The 19,800-nt window shown below is 42.1% G+C and overlaps 1 protein-coding gene across 5 annotated transcripts in view; it reads left to right on the forward strand.

Moving 5' to 3' along the window:
• Positions 1-19,800, forward strand: part of UNC13B (unc-13 homolog B) — a 213,361-nt gene that overhangs the window by 86,977 nt on the left and 106,584 nt on the right. For 2 of the 5 annotated variants that reach the window (XM_084503107.1, XM_084503108.1), the window contains exon 1: positions 13,225-13,509. The exons of 2 other annotated variants lie outside the window; for them this stretch is intronic. The gene's annotated coding sequence lies outside the window, so the exon portion shown is untranslated. Of the gene's footprint in view, positions 1-13,224; positions 13,510-19,800 lie in introns of those variants that run through there. One more of the 5 variants, XM_084503109.1, reaches the window with a different exon arrangement.

Below are 19,800 nucleotides of genomic sequence, written 5' to 3' on the forward strand. Positions count from 1 at the left end.
GGATTCCCCAAAGCCCCTCATTGGCTTTTCCAAGGCAGCTTTTAGTGTGAGGAGATGCCCTGGTACTTGAACAACCTGTGTCTGCTGTCTTGTGGCTGCATCTCTTTGAGGGAAGGTTTGGCTGACGTGCTCTGCTCAGGGGAGGGAAGCATTCTTTCATCTCCAAACATCTCAGATAAGATACTTGCATATCTACATCTGTTTGGGCTAAAATGTTTATCATTACCAAGATTCTCTGAGACCTACTAGCATTTTGCCATGCTTTACATCAAATGTTATGGTATAGCAGTTGTCATCATTTGTGTGCACACACAAGGAAATAGTCTTGTACCATCATTAATGCAGCTGTTGTGATTTTCAGCAGATTTTCGATAACCTTATCTCCAGTGGGAGAAATCAGAAGGCTTTCCCCTTTTTACAGTACCTATGCTAAAATTAAGAGGAATGCATCTCTTGTGCAGCAACATGCTGGTCAGAAATGCTTTTCATGATGACCAGAGCAGCTAGAAGCCTATTTGATTGCTAACCAGATTTTCTGTGATTTTCTGTAAGCATATCAGTGCAGTAATGCTCCAATTCCATTCATTTCTGCTAAAAACCAATTTCAGTGTTGAAGGTCTGCATTCCCTGGCACATGGGATATCTGTCCCCTTCAGTGAAAACTAAGTTCCCAGTTGCTGGCTACAGGGGGAAAAAAAAAAACAAACACAAACTTGGGAATCTTTCTTAAAGCTGTAGCAGATGTTTGAAGAGTGGATAGGAGTGCATAGTTACCTGTCCTGGCACACTATTTTACTTTTTCCATTGCAAGCCTCCCGTGGGCTTATGAGACCTGGGGATACTCTCCATGAGAAGGTAAAAATACAAAGCCAAAAAATCCTGACATGTTGTTTCTTTTCCTAATTTGTAGTACTATTCGGGACTATAGCTTCACTTTTCTAGTTTTATATTGTAAACTCTGCACATCTAGAGCTCAAAATAATTATCAAGTCTTTAAATGAGAATTGAAGTGCATTTTACTTCTTTTCCAATGTCTATTCCATTGATTTCCTTAACAAGAAAGGGAAGGCTGTCTGTGCAGCATCTAGGATATAGATTACAAGCACAGGATGTTCCACAGCCAGGCACATCTCGCTTTGTTCCGTCACTACGTGTTAAGCTCGAGTAACCAGGTGTGGTTGAACTGTATGGTCCTGTTCTGTGACTTGTAAGGTCACACTGACACATGCAAGTACTGGGATGTACATGAATAGTTTGCTGGTAGATCTCATTTTTTGATTTGAAATAAATCAAAAATAAAGTCAGTCATGAGTGACTGACTTCTGGAGTGAAGCTGGACGGAAGTGGCTGGGCCTTTTGCATGGGATAGTTCTGTGTATTTTTGCTTGTTTGTTTCATTTTTAGGAGCTAGATTTTTTAGTTCTGGCTTTTTGAGATTGACTGGGATGTGACCTGGGAAGGGAAACCCCTCTGCAGAGGAGCCATCAGCTTAAGTTAGAATATATCTGGAATACGGGAATGGGGGAAACAACTGGCTCCTGGCCTAAACTGGCCAGTACAGAGATTTTAACCTAGATTTTCCCCATTATACAAAGTGCACTGACTGCTAAGCTGCAGCTCTTATCTAGGTATTGCCTCTTCCGTCCTCTCCCTTCCCTGTTTAGATATTTCAGACCTGAGATATGCTCCCTTAGACATTCATCACGATCTTGTGAAACAGGGCTGGATTCTGACGAGCTGATGTTTTCTGGAGGAAAAGATTCCTTCTTCACCTTCCTCCCTTCCACTGGAATTGTGCTGCTGCTGATCAGAGAGTCAGATGTGGGTGGCAGTGTGGGTAAATGACCTTATGTCTCACACTGTTCCTAGGTTCCCAATTAACAGTGTGCACAGAAATGCTGCCTTTTTGTCTTTATCATTTCTCTCAACCTGGTCACAGCAATTTCTGTGTTTGTCTGCAGAAGTGGCTTGTGTGTTGTAGACTGAAGAAACTATCCAATGTGCACAAAGCACCTCAGAACTGGGATGAACTATGGTAAATGTTTTTCCCCTCCCTGCTGCTGTTCATGTTTGTATCAATACTTCTTCAAATACCTTGTCCATATACTTTCCCAGGACTTGCTGCGGCAGTTGTGTGAAGCTTTGAGGAATAATTGGAACCCAAATCTGTTTGGAGAGCAGACCAAGTCCTCTTAACAGTATATCATCATCAGTAGAAAAGTACTAAAAGTGTTAGAACTGAGGCAGCCATTGCCATCTTATGCAAAATCCCCTTCTTTGTGCTTTGCTTTGGGCATGTAATGGCAGAAGGAATTGCAGCAGCATGCTTTGTTGAGGAGGGTTTGTATCTGCTGTGGAGTGTGGCATGGAAACCTACCGTGTCCTGACCACCTCCACGTGCACTTGCACGTGGTGCTAAGTGGAAATTGAGATAGATCTAGCATTGGAGTAAGTCAGTTCCTCCTGCTCAGAATAGGGGTGCAATGGGAGAGGTGGGTGGGGAGACTCCTACCTGCCACATACGCAGCTCTTAAAAATAGCATTGGCTGTTGGGAGAGCCAGACTTCACACTCTTATTTTTAAGGCTCTGCGTGGGCGGAGGGGATATTTCCCAGTGTTGTGTATTACTGAGACAATCTGTACAAGAAATGCTGCTCTGGAGACATAGCAGTGTGCTTTGGCTTACAAAGCAGAGGACTTGGGGAGGGGATGAGCTGAACAGCACTGTCTGAGCACATCTTAAGTGAAACATTATTAGTGCAATATTAGCAAATGTTTTGAATAGTATCATAACTCCATAGAAAAAGGAAGTAGAACAGAAGATGGGTTTAGTACATGACCATTTCGTTGTAGTTTTCCTTTCACTTCTGTCTTGTTTTCCAACCTGTGTGGTTATACAACTTGTTTAGATGCAGAGCAGGGTTGCTCTGCATGCTTCTGAGCTGATTTTTGGAGTTGTGTAAGGGCTGTTGTGATTGGCATTGTCTAGTGCTCTGCATCTGGATTTAAGTAAATGACTGCTTTTCTTTTTCCTTTGTATTGTAAAAAAAATGGCATCTGGAGGTCAGAATGCTGTGTGTAATTCTTAGTGTTATGCCTGAAGGCAGCAGGATTCCAATTCTGGTGTTAAGTAGTATATAAAATGGAGTATCTTTTAAAAAAAAAAATGTTTGCACATTTTAATGTCAATGATTTACTGAATTCAGGCTGCTTGAAGGTCTTGTGATACAGCAAATAATTTCAGTCCATTGGAAAGTAGTTTTCCAGATGATATGAGAACTTTCTCTGCATCCAGGACTCTTAGCATGCAAACAGACTTTTTAGGCTGTGTCACGGCCACCAGCAAAGTGTCTGCTGTTTGCTTATTGTTCAGAGTCTGAACAAATTATGACTTTGTGGAGTGGGACTTTGACGTCCCTGGCAGTGCTCAAGGCTAGGCTGGATGGGTTTTGAGCAACCTGGTGTGGTGGGCGGTGTCCCTGCCCATGGCAGGAGGTTGGAATTAGGGGGTCTTTCTGGTCCCTTACAACCCAAACCATGCTGTGGTTCTATTTCCATACTATTTCTAAGATGATGCCACACAGGAAACCAGCAAATGATTTGGATAAGCCGTGGGAGAGGGGACACTGGGGCAGTCCTCGGAGGGGAGATGCTGAGGATGTGAGCTGAGGCCAGGCAAGTACGGCTCAGTTAGCTGAGCAGACTGGAAGCTTAGAGCAGATGTTGCCGCCATGTACTAATAGAGCAGGGGAGTAAATATTGGCAAGTTTTGCAGCTATTTAAGCTAAAGGTTAATGTTAGTGCAAGAACAGAAGGGTATAAGCTGGTTATGAACAAACCCAGGCTAGAAATCAGAAAGTGATATTTCTAATTGTTAGTGAACAGCTTCCAAATGGGTTTCTTTGCCCTTTCTGTTTCTAATTAATCTAAAAATGGGTCTGTTTATGAAAGCTATTATATGACAGTCGCCTGTGGGAGCAAAGAATGGGAATTCATCATCTAGGAAGCCTCTAAGTAGGCTGTGAGAAATGTCCGTGGAACCGCAGCCTCCGTAACTGTTTTTTGTAGTGTGACCTCCCTGTATTCACACTGCCCACCTGCCTGCCTTTGCTGCCGAGCTCTGCTGTTTTGCAGGACCCTGTGGGCTTCGGAGCACAACCAGAGGTGTGTGGGAGAGGTATTTGCTACGTAGATACTGAAGTAAAATTGCCAAAATCATATTGCAGTCCCTCTTGGATGGTGACTTTTCGATACACTTGTGCAGAAAACATTAAGGATCCAAGACAGCGTGAGGGGTTTCTCGAAGAACGGTGTGTATCAGTGATTCATGCTTGGTAATGAACCTGCCAGAGCTATAATTTTGTTTTCTGACAAATGATCAAGTTGTAACAGTTTCAGAAAATATGGTGTAGTGTATAAACAGTTTTGTTCTTAAAGAGATTTAAAAAATTTCCCATGAGATTTCAGTTGCTTATTTAGAGAGTAAATTGCAATTGAACGCATACTCATTAAAAGTTTCTAAAAGCTAACACAAGGAAATTATCTTTTTTAGGAGAGCCTGAAAAGCAGCAGAGAATATTAAGGCAACATTAAGTCTGCAATACAAACTAAAAAGGAAATAATAGAGCTATCCAGCTAGAAGGGAATTCAGATTTAACCGTGAGCTGATTTATCTATTTAGATGCACCTTGGGCATTGCTATAAGTATAATTCACTTATTCGTGTATGTAACCAAAATAGAGATTACTTTATGTAAAAGATCAGTTTTATTTTAGCCATGTTTCCATCTGTTTTTTATTTTTGTTAATGAGTCAATATTCACCTTGTCTTTTAAGATAGCACACACATTTTGAGACACTGTTGTTGAGAAACTGAGAATGCTAAATTTTGCTGCAAATTATTTAAATTTTTTCTATTTTTATTCAGCATATCGTGTTAGTATAGCAGGTTGAAATGCATGCATGTGTTTTCGTGATATCTCAAAAACAGGGTACGTGAAGGATCCAGTTTTGTCTACACACATCTATAGATTGTCTGGCGTATTCACTCTGAATTTTGTTATGCCTTGTTTTAGGAAACATAATTTAAAGCAAGTACAGCGTCTTTATATTTGTGTGACATGGATACATGTTGCTCATTCTAATTAAGTCACTCTATTTTTAGCTGACAGTAGTAATAACTAGTTAATATAAAACTATGTACAGCTACTGGAATCATCCTTTTCTCATCCTGTGTTTGAATCTGCTTCTCTTTGGCTCCAGTGGAGGTGGTGTGGCTTCAGTTGTCTGAGACAGAGCAGAGTCAGCTACAGGAATGCTCCCCCTATCCCCTCTGCTCAGGATTTGGGTGTGTTTTGGTCAAAATGTGGTTGTCCCTCCCATCACAGACTTGACAAAGTGGTTAATTGGCTGCTCAGTCATTTAACTTTGCTTTACATAGCTGACCTAAACCTGGCTTGTGGTGCAGTTTTTATCCCCTTGCAGAGGCTTGCTAAATCCAGTTATTTTCACTTTTTTTGCACTGAATTTCTTCCCCTTTCTCATGACTGGGTTTCTAGACCAACATTCCACTTTGTAGAACCTGTCAAATGCCTTTACTGGAGGTGTGAAAGCTGTGTCTGGGCTTATTAATACCAGTGTGATTGCTGGGGTCAGCTTTGTCAGAGCCAGTGTGACAGTGTCCCTTTTTCTTGTTCAGTGCACACACTAACAGTGTCCTTAGAGACTGACTGAGGCATATATGTGGTTCATAACAAGTATTTATGGAGCATTTTGGTTCATTAATCAACTGCTGTCTTCTGCGGGGAATATAAATGTACAAAATTATTCCTACCTAGAGAGAAAGGAATATTATTTTAGCCAGCAGTCATTAAGGCGAAGGTGGTGTAGTGAAAAGCTTTATTCCATGCTTACTGAAAGTTGGTACATCTGTAGCAAATGAGGGAGAAAGTGCAGGTAGAGAAAGCAATCTGTGTCAGCAGAGGTAGCTGGTTATTTCTCTGTGTTACTAGTTATTATTCTTCTGCCAGACCGTTGTTATGTGAGGCTGAACAAGCCATGTTATGGTGGCCTTGGAGGAGGGTTTTCCTACTGCTTCTCCCTGTGACCCATTGCTTGATTTCTGGTTATTTGACTTAAGATGCTGGAAATGAGACATCACAGCAATAACTGAAGTAGCTGTAAGCCAGGCTCCATAGTATTTGAGGGGTTCCAAATTTAAGTAATCTGAAAAATCTGGCTTTGGGTATCTTGAGGTGGCTGTCCAAATGGCACAGGTCTTGACCGGATGATGTCCTCATTCTTTACTTGCAGTGGGGACTTGTAAACTTGACAGAAATAATATGAAAACACCAAATGTTTAAATTACTTGAATAATATGGTGATGTGTGCAGTGAATGCTCCTTAAGCCACTGCATGTAACAGTGGTTGTTATTGTAGGACATAGCTACAATGCAATAAATAATACCTATGGTCATGCACTGAGCAATGCAAAGGAAACAAAGAGTTTCGTGCTCAGAGAGCAGTAGGACACCCTCTCTTCTTGCTGAGAAAGGGCTTTACCTCCAACCGGAGAAGGAATAGTCTTTTAAATACACACAAAGTGCTACCCTGTAGGATAACGTTGTGTATAGCAAAATAAAGTAATAATAAAAATCTGGATCCTGAAATAATGTGGGAAGAAAAAATAAGTGCTTTTTTCAGCCCTTTGTAATAGTGGAACCTTTATCCAGAGCAAGAAAATCAACTCTGAGCAATTTGAGGGATACACAACTACTTTGTCCTGAGGGCATGCAGTAGGAGATGGGCAGAGTATCATGTCCTGACAGTGCTGATTTAGGCTGGATGAAAAGAGGATGTCTGGATCCTGAAAAAGAATTGGGTGCTGGAGGTGTTGGCTGCAATGTTTACTGCAGAGAAAGATCTGAATTCCAGTAGCCAAATCCTTATGTTTTGGACCTACATTTTGCAGAATGCACAAGTTGTTTTGTCTGAGGCCACTTCCCTCTTTTCACTGTCAAGCTCAGGCAGGGTTTTGCAGGGCTCTGCAGTGTTTGAACTGAGCTGCAATGCGGTGGGCAGCTGGGTTGTCACGCAGACCATCTGTGGGGAATAACACACCTTCCTCTTCTGTCACTGCTCCCAAAAGGGTGATAGTGATCAGCTGACACCAGGGTCTTTAAATAGCCTGCCAAGGTGACATGCAAAGTTAGGACACAGGTGTCTGCTAGCTGTTATGTGTATTACTGTGTAATTTTCTACCTGAGACAAGTTGTGGAATGATGTAAGTAATGAGCAATAAACATCAGACCTGGTCAGTACATGAGGAGATTAATTAGACCATCCATTTTCCTCTAAAGCATCCCTGAAAAGTGCATGTGCTCCTGCTTGTTAAAAGCTTCTGGGCTGGAGATTTTGTAGCTTCCCTAGACAATCTCTGCTTGCTTACGATTAAAAGCTTTTCCAGATGTCTAACCTAGCTTTCCACTGTTGCACATTAAACCTGTTGTGTCTTTATCTGCATTTACGATATAAATGTTGACTGGTTTACATCCCTTTTCTGTGCCCCAGCTGGTTCATGTCTGAAGTCTGTTATGTTTACCTGAGGTCTATATTTCAAATTATCTGCAACTTTTCCTTCCCAGGTTTCTTGATCAAAAAAGCAATTACAGCTCAGAGTATAATTCCAGGTTTTTCCACCTCCAGCACGTCTGAGCTCAGATGCCTGTGCTTTTTAGTGATGTTGATTATTTAATTAGGTATGCAATTAAGGCATTGATTGTAATTTTCCAATTTCATGAGTATCAAATCCTTATGTTATGGATGCCATTAGGAGGAAGAGAGATGTAATTTGAAGGAGGAAGCAGCAGAGGGAGAGTTTTCTCTGCTATAAATGCTTCCTCACTGCCTGTTGACCTGAGATATTAAGGCTGACTGATTTAAAAGCAAGTTTAATTGTTGCTTCTGGAATGGGAGCAGCTAGTTGGTAAAATTTTCGAGTCAGCTAGATAGTAGAAGGTAATGTGGAAGATTTGCTGTGAATCCATCTTCTGCTTCTACTTTTTGATTAAAAATGGAGAGTGACAATTCAGCTTGAGAAAAGCTTCATCACTTATGGGTGGGCAGCCAAAACCCGGGACAAGAGCCCTGGAGGCATTTGTTTGTTTTCAGGAGAACATTTAAGAAAGCTTTTAGTATCTGTCGTTGCTGGGGCACAAGGAGACAAGATGTTAACCTGAGCCTGCCACCTGGATCAGCTTTGCTTTTATAATCTGACTCTGAAGGCTGGTGTGGGCTGTGATGAGTGGGGTGCTAGTGTCTGAGCAGCAGCTCCTGCAAGGAGCGTGGTGTCTGGGAAATAAGGCTGGTTTGTGCCCTGGGGTGCCTGGAACCTATTGGATGAGAATAAAACAGCTTTTTTTTTTTTTTTTTTTTTTTTTTTTTTTTTTTTTTTTTTTTTTTTTTGTGAAGCACTGGGTTTCAGAGCTGATAGCTTTTGGCTTTGTTTCCCAAAAGCCAAGAGTGTGTAAATTCTCAGAGCAGTTTTTGGTGTGGCAGCAGCAGCCTCAGAGGAAGGAGGTGGGAGGACTCCTTGCAGGCAGCTCTGAGGTCTCCTCTCAATCCCTGCGTGGTAAAGATTGGCCTAAAGTGAGGAGCATGAGGATTCATCACCCTGCAAAAGCATTAGTGCTATTTTAACTCCAGGTTTTTCATTTACCTTACAAAAATCTCACTCCTTGAATCTTGCTCTGTGCTTAGCCTTGGAAATATCCTTCATCATTCCCAGGGTTGAGCAGACATCCTTACATTCAAATCAATGTTGTCACATGGAGTATTGTCCTCTTTAGTACAAAGTTAACAAGTCAGTCAGTGATTTGGGCTCACCTGTTTACAGCAGATGGACTTGCATTGCCTGTCCTTGGAAGGTAAACAGGCCCGGTACATCTGATCTTCAGCAGTTTTTTAATGTACCAGTGCTACTCTTTTTGTCTTTCTGTAAAGCAAATAATTCACCTTCTTTTATGGAAGAAAAACCCTTTTTAAAAAGGGGGAATTCTGGGGGCTTTGAGGAAGAACACGTGCCCTTCCTTTTTCTTCAGGTGGTTGAGGGCTAATCTCTGGCCAGTAACAGTTTCTGGGATGTTCTGTACTGTAGGTGGAACCTGTGCCTCTGTTTCCTCCCAAGCTTGCAGGTTGCTTTTGCACCTTACCTCCCCTCTTTCCTAGGAGGAAAAGAAAGAATCTGTGCTTTGTGCAACACCTTACTTGAACAAACTTGTTCTTTTGTCTGAAGGCAACGTCCTAAATGGATGAATGTTGGATGAATGTGGTCTGGATCTGTCAGGTGGCTGTAATGAGAGAAATGGCATTGACATGATAGCTTTAAATGCCTTGGAATATACCATCTCCTCCAGCCTACGGTCTGAGCAGCACTGCTTATGTTGTGGTGATGCACAGCTCCTCAAAGCAGGGTATTCACTGGGGATGGCTGTCAAACAGCAGAAAGTCGCTGCTTTTTCATTAGCACTTCAGTCTTTAGACTGCAGATTGATTTTGATCTTTGTGTGGCTTTGAAGAAGATAATAAATAGCATGTTTTCACTGCAGAATCAATTGATGATAGATATTACACTGTGTATTTGAACTTCTAAGGGCCAATGCAGCTCTGAACCCAAACTACCTTACTGAAAACTCTGTCTTCAGGGAGATGCAAGAAGCAGTTTCATTTGGGACAGATGGTTCTTTTTGTTTGCTTCAATGGGAGGAAAATAATTTATTTTAGAGAGCTCTTGGGTCAGAGATGTCTGAGTCCATTTGTGAGATGAATTAAACCTGAGTGTGAGTTGGGCAGAATTTATCCCTGCTGTTCCATTCAGGCTGTCTCCATTGATTTTTCATTCTTCTCTGTTTCTTCTCTTTATGTAATATCTTATCAGTTAATTTACTTTGTTCCCCCAGTTTTGTATTTCCTTAGGAGCCAGGGCACTCCAAGTGTTCTTGCTTGTTTTCCTGCAGGGAGAAAGGGGTGTGAGTGTGTAGGAGAGGGAGGAGCAGGACCTGTGCTTGAAGTGTCCTCTTTTTTCTTTGGTTAATCCACTCGTGCTTGTGGAGGAATTGCTTACTTACACAATTTTATCAGTAATTCAGTACTTTACAGGAAGTTAGAATCAAATAGAAAGATAACGAGGATTAAAAAAGAAGAAAGGGTAATGTATACCTCGCAGACATCAAAGCATTTGGCCTATATAGCTGAGCCTGGTTTTATCAGTTTTAATAACTCCCTGCTGGCTCAACCTAAAATTAAAATCTGTTGGCGAATTAAAAAATCACGGTACGAAGTATTTAAATTTTTAAGTGGAAGTTTATTTCTCTTGTAGAAGGCAAATAACTCAGTGCTCTGAGCCTTAAGGTAAAGCACACTTTCTCATTGGCTTTTCATTAGACGTGATTCGTGTCCTAATTGCAAATTATCTTTGCTATTTCCATAAATGAAGCATTCCTGACAAACAGCACCTGTGTCAATCTCCTTTGTGTTAGGTAAGAGATTTTAAATGTTTGAAAGGTACTATCTTCCTAGCTGCCGAGAGCCACCTGTATTTTGTCTGTTCATAGCCTCATTCTCCTCCTCTCCTTGTGAGGCATGGGGAGGACCGTGACATTTTCCAACACTTCATTGCTCATGACCTCTATTAATGATGTCTCCTGTCTCTTTGTCTACTGAAACTTGCTCACTCTTTTCATGTTATTTGTCTGGACCTGTTCCTAAAAGGCATTCATGGGAGTATTGGGGTTTTCTGTGGTAGTGCTTGGAAATCTGCACAGGCTTTCAGGGTCTCGAGCGATGGGTGGAGGTTTGTGTTTGGCCCCAGTGCATTTTTGACTTGGATGTGCTAGTGCATCGATGACTGCAGGGACAGGCAAAGACCATGGAAAGAAGAGATACAAAGGGGCAGCGATGGCAGTGTGACAATGGCTCTGCTTGTAGTCAGATCATTGGAAAAAGTAGGGCAAATGAAAGCCTACGATGCTATGCAATGGGTAATCCAGGTGCTATAGACAGTTAATGCCAATGTTAACTGAGTGTTGTCTGACTTTATTTTTTTTAAAAAAACTATTAGTGCAAATGAGACCCCTGAAAAGTCCTTTTTTTTTTTTTTTTTTTTTTTTTGTCTTATGTGCAGCGGTTTGAAGATATTAAGTGCCACGCAAATCCTGAATTGCATTTTTATTTTCTCACTTGGGCAGTCTTCATCATTATGTGGATGCATTTGATATGGAGCTTCAGCTCTGAGCTGAAGTGCTGTAATTGGTGTGTTTAGTAGCAATCATTTCTTTTGGAACTCAGTGCCCTTGGTTGGGTAAGAGCCTTATCCTGGCGGGGTGCAAGCATATAATGAGAACCTTGGGGTCAGGCTCTTAAAGGCATTTAAAGCTAAAGCACCTCTGAAACTCTGACCTGTGGTCCCTGGCCTTGCAGCAAGGGAAAGAGCAAAAAAAGGGAGGATTCTCTGGGGGATAGAGGATATCAGTGAACTCCAGCCTCACGCGGGCTCTGAAATGAGGTCGGTGACTTGGTGTCTGTGCCTGGCTGCAAGGGGCAGTGCTGTGTCTACACCTGGAAAATGCAGAAGGGCATTTAGCAAGGTTCATTGCTGTTGCTGTTAAGACCCAAGTATTGCGCACCGTGGCGTTAGTCTGCCTGTGTGCAAAACTTGTGCTTGTGTCCATCAGATAAATAAGCAGATGGAGACACCAGCCTGGCTGTTGTCAGCTGATTCTTCCAGATGCCGTGAGAATATCCCACGCGGTGAGGGCAAGGCTTGGAGCACAGTGATGCTTGTAAGAGGAAATGGTGAATGAAAGTTGGTATTGGCATAGGTAAGAGATCTGGTGCGTGATGGAGAGGAACAAGTCTCATTTTAAGCACGGCTGGCTCACAAGGAGGTGGGAGGTATTTGAGCAGATGGGAAGATAGTGGCATTTCCACAGCTAAGTCATAGAGGCCTCTTCAGAATCCTACCCCACACTGCAAAAAGACTTTGTTTTGAAAGATGCGGGGATTTGTCCTCGATCAAAGCAGGAAATGCACGCAGCTCCCTTATAGCGCCTTCGGTGCGAAAGGCACAGGAGAGAAACAGCATTTGGGAAGGAGGTGCTTGTGTTGGGTACACAAAGAAGGGGGACCTACTGACAGGATGCAGGGAGCATTTGTCAGAAGGGGGATGTGAGTGTGGACCAACTGGCCAGGAAGATTTTTTTTTAGCAGTGGTGCGTTGGATGCCTTTGGGACAGCTTGTGGGGCAAATAAGCACTTCTTAATTAAGCACTTCTTATGGGATCAGTGCCTGCTGCTGCTCACTTCCTAGGGAAGAAGTGTCAGTACAACGTGAGTGGATGCGATTCTGTGCACAGCATTTCTGCAGTCATTCTTTATGTAACAATGTGACTTACATTTTTGGGAAATGCAAGATCACCGGGTGTTCAATCCCCCACACTGGTGGCAGGGCTGGCACTAGTCTTCCTTGAAAACCAGACAGGATCCGTCTGAGTGAGGGCATTGCTGAACCTTGTGGGTTAGTCTGGGGTGAACAGGAGATGCAAAAATAGACATACATATCTGCATCGGGCAAAGAATCTTCTTGGAACTGGTTAATTATGTTGTCCTGGGCTTTTCTGCCAGCCCCCTGCTCCGCAGTCCTGCAGGATGCCAGGAGTCAGACAGAGCGCTTTTCCAGCACAGATCGCCTCGCTGTGCTCTGTTGCCTGCTCTCGTAATGCCAAAGGAGCGCGCTTTGTCTTTAGTCAGATTGGCTCTATCAGTTCGTATTTCCTTCTGAATGGATAATAAAGTGGAGAATCATTTCAAGGCAAGGAGTGTTGGTGTGTGAGCGAAGCGGGGAGGCTGCGTGTGAGGAGCTAGGCAGTAAGCAGCTGACGAGGAGGAGTAAAGTAGCAATAGCTGCACAGCTTTCTCTCTGCCTCTGAAGTACAATATTTTCTGTTGAGTCACAACTGAAGACAGAGATGAAGTTTTTACTGTACTTGGTACTGCCTGGGAAAGGGAAAAGATGCATTGTGTTGATGAATTAAAGAATTTCTGTTGAGGGATACTCCTTGAAGCTGACAGGATTTCTGCATTTTTGGCTTTTACATTCACTGGCTTCTACTGGTTTTTGCTTTTTGGATTTTTAGAAACTGTTTGCTTTTTTTTTTTTTTCTATTTTTTTTTTTCTTCGAAACATGCCTTCTACTTTGCATGGTTTCTCATCGTAGTGCTGCTGTGGAACAGGATACTCTCGGTGCCTTTTTACATTGCTTTCCCCGATACCTGAGATGGGACACCAACAATGTGTTGATAATCTCCACAGTGAAAGTTCATTATCGGGTGAACCTTTAACAAGATTAGGACTCCTTCGGGACTTGTCTTTTCTATGAAACCAAGCTATTGTATTCTGTAGTTTCTATTCTATGTATTTCCTTTACATTTAAACATTTTATTTTGAAGCAGAAAGGTAAGTGAATGACTGGAACAAATGAAGTGGCTGGGTATAAACTGCAAGTAGGCAGCAAACAAGCAGGGTTGTTCTTTATTTTGAGTGGGCTGTGTGCATGTGTTTACTTTGGTAATACAATAGCTCCATTTGAAGCTTACTGGATTTAAACACATGCTTTGAAAAGACAATCCACTCTTAGTAAGTTCATTTGTGTGCTCTATTTCTTAGTTTTTGTCTTCACCCATTAGACACTAATTGTAGATGTCCTATTGCTGGTACAATTGAGGTTGTCTGTTTACTTCTCACACTTCTCTGTTAGGAGGGTTTGTTTCTCAGCTGGAATTTGACATCAAAATCACTGTGTGAAGAGGAGTTAAAGGGAAGGGAATTTTGGGATAATATAAGTTTGATCACTTGAAGAGCAAATAGCTTCAGAGTAATTAAATTACTGGTTTGATTCTGCCTTAAATGTCACTTAAAACAGGCTTGCTTTTAACCCAGAGTATTTGTCATTGGCTTGATTTCCTGTGCTGAGAAGGTTGCGAGCTGATGAGATGAAATGACTGGCATGAAGAAGCAATGAGGATGCTGTACAAGCTCATGAATCAGAGCAGATGGCGTGGCTGTTTCAGATATCTTTTCAGTTTTCATTCCTTTTATACAGGCAGCTTTCTTTTGCTAATGGAGAGAGTCTTTGGGGGATAAACATCAAGACCCAATACAGAATGCTAAGGTCTTCTGCCCTCAAGATGAAAAGGAGAAAGCTTATAGAAGTAAAGCTTCAGTTTTAGCCCAGGAGAATTTTAGTTGAAGAGCGCTGCAGTTTAGCAGCATGAGCTGGAAAAGCCTAATTGTTCTATCAGCTGCCTACGTTACCTCTTCCCAGCCTCTCTGAAAGCTGCCGAGTGTCTGCTCTAAAGAAGTGCAGGAAAGGTCAGAAACAGTGAGCAAGATCACATAGCATCAGCCTGTACTACAGCTATGTTAGCTCTGCCCTGACAACAGAAGTTGCATCTCTTAATTCATCACCTTGGGTTGGTGAGTGCTGCCTGTCATTCCCCCACCTGGCTGGCCCTGTTAACTGAGGCACCATTCCCTGGAAAACCAGCTCCAGACCACAGTGAGTAACCAGAGTTTTGAGAAAAATCCAAGGAACGTATGTTTCCCGGTGGCTCCTGTCAGAGATGGCAGCACTTGGGGAGTTCAAACTATTGCTTCAGCACTGGGTTGTAAATTGGATTACAAGTAGAGGAAAGGTACAGCATGTTCTGTTTCTGCTAGTCGAGGCAGAGCTCTTAGTATCCTTCAGTGCTTTCATAATGGAGCACACAAACCTCATTTAAAGCAGAAGTACTGGGTTTGGACTGACAGTGCTCTGTCTCTCTCTGTTCTCTTAGAGGTAGCTTAACATTCAGCAACTTTAATCCAAAGCCTAGCAGATGTTTGTACAGTCCTGATCCCAAGACCAGCCAACTTGTCAGCATGCTGCAGTACTTGTGCTTGTTCTCACTGCTGTTTCCTTTAAACAAAAAGTTGCTTCTTGCTCATGGCTCATCTGTTCAATATAGTACTTGGTCCTTAGGATCCTGACTTGGAAGAAATCTGTTTTAAGGAACAGTCAGAGCTGGTTATATCACAGTACTTTAGGTTGTCATGGGTAAATCATTTACTGGAGATCCCTGATTGATTCAGCTGTGTACAAAACCCCCTCATGTAACCTAATCAGTGCTCTGGAAACAGAGGCTACTGAATTTAATTGCTTCTCAGTTTGCTCTTAAACTGCTGATAGCTGGCTGCTTAGGTTTTATATTTTCTGCCAGGGAGTGAAGTAACTTTACTTAATAACAACAGAAGAAGCTGTGATTTCTTCTCTCTATATATAATTTTATTTTTTTTTTAGCATTCAGTTATCCTTTTTGCCTTTTTCTCAGCACAGGACGGTTTCAGCACACTGGGGGTAGGTGTCTTAGACTTAGCTTGCTGCTGGCTATGTGTGAGCTGTGAGTTCTTGTGGTCGGCAGCTTCTAGCCTGTACCTAGAGAGGCACTAGGAGACAACCCCTCTTTCTTTGATTCTGTCTCTGGATGCCTTCCTTTCTCAGCCACCAGGTAATGACAGACCCCATTTGTTACTGCAACTGTGCCATCCACTGCCACTGTTAGCTTGCAGAAAAAGCTGTGCTAAAAGGATATGGCTCCACAGGGAACGAGCTTGTCTCGAGGAATGGCAACACTGCCTGGTGCCACGGAGATCTTGGGAGTGCTCCCAAGGCAGCTTCACTGAAAAGGCACAAACATCTCCATCCTTCTCCATCCGTGCTCACAGAAGTGATGCCAGTGGAGGGAGACCAACATTAGCCCCATTTAACAGAAAGCTGAGGCACTTAACTGTTGTGTTTTTTGGTGTCTCCCGTGTTTGTAGTGGTTATTAAGGAGTTAAAGCAGGGCGTGCTATCTGTTTACTCCCCTACACAGCGACACTCTCTAATTATATGAATTTAATTTCATGCTGTTTCTCAACAAAATTTTTCATGCTGGTGAACATGCTTGCAACACTTTAGTGAGTTTTTACCCTCATACTTAGTGATTTGTACAGTTCCTTCACTTTGTAGCTACATCAATAACATGCTGGTACAACAAAATATTATTCAGAGGTGTTTTTGCCTCATTTTAATGGCTTTGCGTAAAAGGTAAGGAATAACTGTGATGGGAGAGGTACAGACCTGTGTAATTCATTCAGCCAATATGTTGTATTCCCCAGATCGTTTTTTCCACCATGAGGGTTACTGACTAGCCAAATCTGACCTTTTGTCCTCTTCCCTCTTCTCATCTATCAAGCTGTTCTGGAAAGGATTCAAGTGTGTTTTTCCAAAACGTGATAGGCAGGAAGGCTGGCTCTCACGGATGTCTGCATTGAAGTGTTTTGACACAATTTTTGCTCAGTTTTATTGAAACAAATCTGTTTGGAGGTACAGATGAAACCTGGAACATGTTAGTGGAACTGCTTGAACATTTCAGAAAGTCCTATGGGCAGGGCTGGGATGCAGTTAGGCAGTTTTGCAGCTTGTGCTGCAGCACCAGAACAAGAACGCAGCCTGAGATTTGGCAGGCAATGGGGCTCTGAAGGGACTATGGAAGGATTGCCAAGGGAGTGTGAAGTAGCTTTTTGCTCACATTGTTTTGTTTTTAAAAAACATTTTCATCCTTTTGTAATGACAATCTTTTCAATAGCATGGATATATTTCCTTCATAGTCTACTGTGAAATGTGAAGTGCCATGTGTGCCTTGTGTACCTTACATTTAGCAGAAGTGCCCCGAGGTGAGCACATTTTTTGGAGTACATTTTGTTCTCCAGTCCTGGTGTTCCTTGCACAGGATTGCTTAGCCCTGTAACTTCTTATTCCAATAATCAATGCCAGGACTCAAAAGTTAGTTTCTGTTAATTATCAGAAGGTTTGAAAAGAGACTCATTCTCAGAAGCAAGCAATGAATTTCATGTTTAGCTATGATCCATCCCAAAATTAAATCTAATCATGTTAATTAGTAAATTGCATGCTCACCTCCAGAAGTCGTAACGTCAGCAAAGCTGGCTGTAACTGTTCGTATCTCTGTCAAGCCTTGCTGTTCAGATTCTTTCAGCAATTAAAGTGTTTAAAAATGCTGTAATATTCCCAGGAAGAGTCAATGTTTCAGCATGCGAAGTGCTGGGGCGATGTTGCTATGGCAGCCTTAGCCATGAATTCTTTCTCTTGCTGATGCCAAAACCTCCTTTCCCAGAATGTCCTGCATATTGGTTCATGTTATTCTTCATATTTAAACATTGTTTTATAAAGTAAGAAGACCATTTATCAGTCACTTCATTGCTTTTCCTGTAGTAATTGCTTGCATGGGTAACACAATACCACTGTGTGTGGAAGATACTAAAAATATAATCTAGTCCAAAAGACTTCACTCAGTGCCATGGTGGTGTGAGTCAATAGGCAGAGAAGGTACTGTGAAATACTTTTTGGTCATGGTTAATTGTTTTTATACCTCTTTGAGTCTGAACATCACATCTACCCTTGTGTACCAGCACCTTCTAATGTGATAGTCTGGGGTAAAGGTGTCTCGCTATTTCCCTTACTGTGATGAAAACCAGAGAGCTGGTAGAGAGATTTTAGCGGAGCTTCAGTGGACACAAAGAAGCTGTGATCTCACACCCTATTTTTCCGCTTAACTGCCAGCTTTTTGCTGCTTGGGGCAGTGCTAAAGGCACTGCAAAGCTGCCTTTGCTTTGAACCGTGTCTGCCCAGTGGGTCTTGGAAGCAAACACCCTGTTCAGAGTGGCTTGCAGCTTCTGGTGGAGACTGACCTTCTGGAGAGTGCTGTCAGTGTAAAGTGTGACTGATTCCCAGTTGTCGAGCAGAGATCTCCTAACTGCAGTTTATTCCTTCATGGGATTTCTCATGTTCTTGTTTCTCAATCACTGATGATCATGTGCCATGTTTTTACTCCTGTTGTGATCACAAACCAGTATATCAGGAGGAGATGTAAGTATTGTTCCTGTGTTAGAGATACTCCAGAAATGTCACCTGTGGCCAGGTAATTAGTTGTGCAGTGTTTGGTTCATCATTCCTCCCCCCTCCCCACCTTGATTTTAAAATCTTAAGATGCCAATTTGGTCCTCACGGAAATTACAAGATAACACAAACATCCCCAAAGAAAGGCAGTGATGTCTTACTCCTGCTTACCTTGGGCTTAACATCCATTTGGTTAGTTGTAGGTTGGAGAAATAGTGGAAACTGTGCGTGCTGCTCTTCAGTCTGCCCACCCAGAGACAACTGGGCGAAGCTGTAAGTTCTGCAGAGAAATGTCTGCTAAAAATGCAACCAGAACAAAGTTTGTGTGAGGGCTTGCAGTATCTGGCAGGATATCAGGATGCAAATATCCTTTATTTAAACATGTGATTTCTTGATATATGTTAATATGACTTCTGAAGTGATTCTGGAAGAGAAAGACTTCAGTGAGGATTTGCATCAAAATTAGGTATTTTTTTGGCTGAACCTTTATTAAGGTTTCAGTGTCACTTTATTGTCTGTGCTACAAGGGAGCATGACCCTAACAAAACCATCATTAAAGTATTAAGGAACTTTTCCAGGGGACAGTTAACTGCACAATGCCTGCTTTGGGTCAGCAGGAAGGGAGCAAGGAAATGCACCCAAGGTGGGAAGGAGGATGGAAGCAGGCGATTCTCTTACCTGCTTGTTGGCTTGTTTTTTATAAGTGGCAGGGTTTTGCTCTTTGATGCAAGCCGAGAGATATCTGTTCGCTTCCACCCACTGTACAGAGAGGTGGAGAGGCATTGCCAGTGTCCTCATGCTCTGTTTCGGTCTTGTTCCCGGACTCAAGGGGAGCAGTTTCTGTCCTTCTTGGGACAAGCTGGAAAGGTATTGCTGGTATTTGTAATCAAAGCTGTTGTTTTTTGGAAGTCTAAAATGAAATAGGTGTGTGTGCATGTGTGTACATGTGTGTGAGCACACAAATGAAAGCTTTGTAGTGTTTGCGTTAACTGCCTGCTTTGCAATGGCTGCAGTCCTGTGAGTGTGTTCAACAGGAAAAAGCATCCTCCGTAACAAACTGCTGCTATCAAGCGTTTAAGCATACAAAAGAACCAAGAGTGAACTTCAGCTTGATTTCTTTTTTTAAACTAAAATGATTATTAAGCCCCTCTGCTGCACTGAAAGCTGCATGCAGAAAGGAAGCGTGACGAATGCTGAGCTTTCCAAGGGAGTCCTTGCACAAGCATGTGTAGGCTTTTCTCCTAGCACTGAGGGTTTGATATGCTGGAAAATACTTGCAATGAGCATCTCTGCTAGCTACCCTCAAGCAACACATGGAGGGAGCCACAGCTGTAGATCTCTTCTTCCAGGGTGCCACTGAATTCAGGTGCTTGTTCTCTGAAGGCTCACTTCTTAATATTGACACAGAACTTTTTTTTTTTTTTTTTTCCTGGTATTAATTACCAGTTAGCCTATCAAGTGGAAAGGTAAATTGTTTAAGTAGTGGAAGAAGATAGCCTGAGCAAATATTTCTTAGGTCAACCCTGTTCTATGAGGGATTAGTTAGATAAGAGATACTAAAAACGAAGTAAAACCAAACCAAAAGAACAACAACAATAAAAAAAGCCCATATAGATCTTTATGGACTAATGACCTGAAAAATTATATAAAATTAAAAATTAATTTCTTTAAGAAGCTTACAAGTTTAATGGGGAATTTGTTTAACTTACATAAGGGCAGGTATGGAAGTTCATTTGAGATGCTGGATTATG

This window comes from Aythya ferina (genome assembly GCF_964211825.1).
Source record: "Aythya ferina genome assembly, chromosome: Z".
NCBI lineage: Eukaryota > Metazoa > Chordata > Aves > Anseriformes > Anatidae > Aythya > Aythya ferina.